The sequence below is a fragment of the Diabrotica virgifera genome, chromosome 3 (genome assembly GCF_917563875.1).
Source record: "Diabrotica virgifera virgifera chromosome 3, PGI_DIABVI_V3a".
NCBI lineage: Eukaryota > Metazoa > Arthropoda > Insecta > Coleoptera > Chrysomelidae > Diabrotica > Diabrotica virgifera.
In genome coordinates, this window is record NC_065445.1 from 80165687 (window position 1) to 80172112 (window position 6426).

Sequence of the window (6426 nt, forward strand, 5' to 3'; positions counted from 1 at the left end):
TAAAAGGTTTTGTAGATATTGTCCTGTAATTACGTTTGTAGAAAAAATATTGTATGATAGGAGTGTTAAAAAGTACATTTTAAGGCACTCATGTGAATTGCAGAACTCGCTTCGCTCATTCTGCAAACTTTCACATGCGTGCCTTAAACGTGTACTTTTGGCACTTATATCATAAATAACTATTCTTTTTATTATTTATTTCACTTTTACAGAAATTTAAACAAAACCCCTTAACAACGTGAATGAGGTAACCTTTGTATCTAAATTAATATCAATATAAAATACACTTACCATAAAATTTCAAACTCTAGTATAAAATTAGTTGTGAAAACAGCTGTTGGTTTAATATAAATAACTTCTACATGTAAAAACAGGACAAAAAACCGTAATAAATCCAACAAACTGACAGTGACAATAAAACAAACCAGAAACGTCAAAAATTGTACTTAAAGTTCTAAAACGTCACCAAGTCTCTTTTGTGACTTATCTATTTTCGATGTACTGACTCTAGAGCGTTTATAAAAATAACATGTGTATTTACTTAATAACAGGCGGTATCTGGTTTGTCTTTAGTTTCATGCGTGGAATACAACGATGCTAGATAAAAAGTATGCGTTTTATTTCGCCAGGTATTAATGACGCACGGGTAAAGAACCCTGGACTCAAGCGTACTTACATACATTCAAAACGAAACATTTCTCACGCAGTGAGAAAAGTCGGCATTGCCGGTTTTCCACACACATGATCGCCGTTTCCATGGTAACATGCACAATACAAACACCATTATTGTTGTCAAACAAAATGTGTTGAAGCAAAACTTACCAAGAATTACCTTTAAAAACTGTTTAAATATAACTGTGAATTATAATTTTAAATAAATAAATTGTACAAATATTAAGAATATTAATACCTACATAATATGTGTATATGTTTTTATTTCAATTTATGCATATAATATATCTAAAAGCACCCAAATTATTTAATTTTGAAGTTTGAACTCTTGACAAAAACGCATCCATAGAAAAAGTACAGTGTACAACACGTGATAAAATGACATATTTCTCCCTCGCTTGATTTGCGGCAAAAAACTTCTCCGCTCGTGAGAAATATGTCTTTTTTCTCACTTGTTGTACAATATACTATTATTTGTAGAAAATGTAGTTATAAACAATTATTTCAATTTGTGGTATGCTGGGTGGTAACATGTTTTATCAAATCGTGTTTATGTTTAAACAGTTTCGAGCAAAACAAACATTGCATGCTTCCAAGTTTGCCACATTCTAATCTTATATGCCGCTGAAGGGTGTAACGATGTTTATATTTTCTTCCGCACTTTTCACAATGATAATTCTTGGCAGCATCTAGAAGACATAGGTAATTATTAGAAAACTTTAACGAATCAAACATTTTGAGATTTTTCATTTCCTGTATTAGATAATTTGGGCAGCTGATACTTAAATCACTTTTTCTGGGAAAGTTAGTTATTTGATTCTGTGAAATGAATTAAAGTTGATCCACGTCAATGATACCAAAAAAAGTTGATTAATAGCAAGCTGACAATTTGTTAATAGCTTAACGGTGTCTAGTCGGACAAACTTTGATGTATGGGAACACTGGAACAGGGGAAGTTTTAACTGTGGAACGCGATTTTAATTGTGGAACGTGTCATCCTGACAAGTTTATTGATTGATTGACACTAGCAGGTTGTTTTTGTTTATTCAATAAAACTTTGTATACTACATATAAAACATATTTGTCCGACAAATATGTTGGGCATTTTATTAAGTCCGACACGTAGAACATATCAAATGACAGGAATTATGTCGGTGGTAAATAGCAGTCTGATTTTTGCATGAGAGTTTAATGATAGGGTTACAAATTAATTGGGAATTCTGTCCGACAAACTAAATGGGATGTTAAAACAATTAAAACTTCCCCTGTTCCAGTGTTCCCGTACATCAAAGTTTGTCCGACTAAACAGTTAAGCTATTAATAAACTTTCAGCTTGCTACTAATAAACTTTTTTTTGGTACGTGGGATCCAGTCCTAATAGTCACGAAACGATCAGATCACACTCAAGTTCACTGCGATCAAGACTGTGGCTTGATCTTGAAGTACCTGACTATCGGAGTGGTGTGAATAGGATATACGATACAGTCAGTCAGCTACCTGCTTTCAGTTGTTGTATCACATTTTCGTCACTTGCTTCGTCCCATTCATTCACATTTTCAACGTAGTGTAACGAGTTCTTTACTTTTATATTTTTAACACTTTCTTTTAGTTGAAACCACTTAATATGCATTCTTTATTTTAATTTATTTACACACTAAAACGTATTATACTAAAAACACATAATTTATCTAATTTTTTTGTACAATTTATAATACATTTATCAATAACCGCACGCTTCACTTCGAATTTATAACTAAGTCCGTTCCACACATTCGCACCCTCAGTCCTCAGTAATATAAAGGCTCAACTCAAAGTTAGTGTTAACTGTGATTTTAAATGATAAGGGCACAAAATGAAATTCTCTACCGGTTAGCATTGACAGAGGGAGAAAAAAGAACATGAATGGTTCGGTAAATATATGTGGCCTCTCTCTCACTCTCCCTGGCCACCTCTGGTTTTTATTGCTACAACGGAGCAATCAGTAACATGTTTTTCTATGACGAAAATCCTGGTAAGTTTGTGTTTTAACATTTTGTATTATATAGAACAGTTTTTAGTTAAGCCGTTATATTATGCAAAATATAATAAATAAATGGGTCTAATTCATAATAGATCGCTATTTTGCATAAACAGTGACAGCGCATTAATAATATAAGGGATCAAACTTAAACAGTTCCTTTTTTTGTTATGTTCTTTGTACTATATGGGACTAACTTGAAAGGATTTTTTTCAATTAAATGTAATTATTGAAATTTATTTAGATTAATATTAAATCATCTTGGAGGAGACTACTAACTCAGCGAGAGCTTTATTAGTGGACTGTTTGGCATAGGGTGAATTTAAAATAGAATAAAAAAAATAACAGTAAAAAAACCAGACCTTAAAGTAAATTGTAATAAAAATATTTCCTACCTTGTCATTTCTCGTTGCACAAGTTGGAGCAGGCCTGCTATTTTTCGTACTGCTATTGCTGAGTAGTATAAATCACTCGCGAGGACTATATTGAGTTTCTATACACTTTTCGGAATAATTGTGACTGTTAACCAAGAGAGTTGGTTGGCGAATTGTCTTTTTAAAATGAGGCGAGTAGGCAGGTAATTACATACAAAAACTTTAAGGTTTTTACTTGAAAATAATGATAAAAATTAATACATACTCACTGAATTAGGTATTGGCCTACTCGTATATACGGGGTGTCCCATAATATTGAAAAGAAAATGAATTAAAATATTCTTTACAAAAACAAGAAAATTAAAAATTGTTATTCCTACTTATGTGGACGAACCACAACCGCCCACCACAATACGCAGTATTGTTACGGCTCAAAAGGCAAAGGACATAATTTTACTATAGAGCGTTTATATATACCACTATTAGTTTTCACTGTGGCCACTCTAACTATACCATCAGATCCAGGATGAACCTCAATTATACGGCCCAAAGGCCATGGTAGCGGGGGAATATTATTTTGGCGGATTACCACTAAGGTACCTAGTTGGACGTTTGGAGACGGAGAATTCCATTTAGCCCTTTGATGAAGAGTTTGAGACTTTCGAAGTTTGGAAGCTCTTATAAGAAAAGGGCCCGCAAAATCAACTCCAACATTACTGAAAGGTTTTAGTTGAGATATTCGAGCTAGCGGTAGATTTCCCATTAACGGAACTGGATACAAAGGATTCACCTTAAAACATTTAACACACTTAGACAGTACTCTACGAATGGCTCGTTTGGAAGATATAATCCAAACACGCTGAGAAAGTAGGTATTGAACAGTTTGAAGCCCGGCGTGTAGATATTGCAGATGAGTAGATTCAATAATCATATCTGTTAATTTACAACTGTTAGGAAGTAATGCCGGAAATTTGCGATCATACGAAATGGGCGCATTAGCTAGGCGACTACCTACACGTAGAATTCCCTTTGCATCGATAAAAGGTGAAAGCTTTCTTAAATTTTTTGGAAGCAGCTGTTTATCTTGGATAAAATTTATTAACGTATTAAAAAAGATCTGCTGTGTTCGTTTAACAAAAACCAGTAAGGAGTTATGTTGCTCCAATAAACTTAAACAACCTATTTCCAGATTACCATATCGGTTTTTGGTTACATAATGGAAAAAACGAATAATGTAACACAAACATCGAACACACCTATTTAAAGACGAATGACGATCCAATAAAATATCTAAAAAATTATTGGGAATTTCAGCAATCAATGCGACAGTCCGCACTTCCAAATTTACATTAGTAGACTCCTTTGAATTAAGTTCAAAGAACGTTAGCGGATCAGATTGTAAGAAGGTTGGCCCCGCCCACCATTTGGAATAGTTAATTAACTCAGAGGGTAAGCAACCCCTTGAACAAATGTCAGCAGGATTTTCTTCAGAAGGAACATAGTGCCAACATGAAGAAGTTACTCGTTCCTGCACATAAGCTACTCTATTGCTCACAAAAGTTTTCCACTGATGAGGGGAAGATTGTAACCAACGTAATGTAACAGCAGAATCAGAATAACAGTATATTTCCTTGATTTCTACTTTATCTTTAATAACAGAAGAAACAAAGGAGACTAGTCGAGCCACTAAAACCGCAGCAGACAATTCTAATCTTGGAATAGTAAGTCCCTTATTAATGGGTGCGACCTTAGATTTAGCTATAACAAAAGAAACAAAAGGTTGGCCTGAAGGTGATAAGCATCGAAAGTACAAGACAGCGCAGTAACCTTTCTCGCTAGCGTCACCAAAACAGTGAACTTCTAAGCGTAAAATATCGTCAATTAATAAACGACGAGGTAAATTTAATTTACTCAAATATGCTACATCATCAATGTATTTTTTCCACAAACGGATAATTTCTTTTGATGGAGCATCATCCCAACCAATCTTTTGAGTCCATATTCTTTGAATAAGGTGTTTAATTAGAAATGTTATTGGAGATAAAAATCCAAGAGGATAAAATATTTTTGCTAAATTGGACAAAAGATGACGTTTTGTACAAGAAGAGTCTAAAACTTGAACTTTAAAAGCAAATGTATCCGAAGAAGCGTCCCATTCCAACCCTAATACTTTAAGTGTTTTGGACGAAATACCATCATTAAATGTAAGAGGTTTTATTGCTAAATCTGATACAGCTAATCCTTTCAATAAATCGGGTACATTACTGGACCATTTTTTCAACTCAAAACCTCCTTTGGCAAGTAAGGCAATAAGTTCGTCTCTTAGTGCTAAGGCATTTTCGAAACTAGGACAGGAAGAAACGATATCATCAACGTAGGTTCCAGTTTTAAGTGCCTCGGCTGCTAGAGGAAACGAATCCCCGTCATCATTAGCCAACTGATGTAGACATCTAATAGCAAGATAAGGAGAACAAGAGAGACCATAAACAACTCTGTTGATACGAAGATCTCGAACAGGTTCAGAATTATTAGAACGCCAAAGTACTCTTTGATAATCTGTTTGAGTAGGATTAATTAAAATTTGCCTATACATTTTAGAAATATCGGCCGTAATTACATAACCATGCAATCGAAAATTAATCAAAATTGTACAGATGTCAGTCTGAAGCTTAGGACCAGTGAATAATTTGTCATTGAGTGAGGGTTGATTTGGAAGATGCCCGGAACCATTAAAAACGACCCTTAATTTACTTGTTAGACTTTCAGGTCTTAAAACACAATGATGCGATAAATAGTAAACATAAGGTGAATCGAAGTTATTCAATGGGACAGGTTCCATGTGACCGAGCTCAACAAATTCCTTCATAAAGGTGCGGTATTGGTCATAAAGTTCAGGAGATTTTTGAAGCCTTCTTTCTAATGAATAAAACCTACTAAGAGCAAGTGATCTAATATTAGGAAAGACAGGATTTTCTTCCTTAAAAGGTAGATCTACTACAAAGCGTCCTGATTGTTCACGCGTATAAGTATTCATAAACATATTTTCCACTTAAGCGTCATCAGGAGCTAAGCAAAAAACTTCAGGGACTGCTTCTAATTCCCAGAATTTCTTTATTTGCTGATCCAAAGAAACCGTATCTTCAACTTGGCAAAATAAAGAAGTAAGAGTAGGTGCCTTTGAAATATTTACTTTTCCCATAAGCACATAGCCAAATATAGTATTAATTGCATCAGGTTGATCTTGATTGCCGTAAATACGTCCATCCAAAAGAATTGTAGAGAATACATCAGCTCCTAAAAGAATGTCTATGGATCCTCTACGAAAGAAGTTATCATCTGCTAACTTTAAATTAGCAATATGGG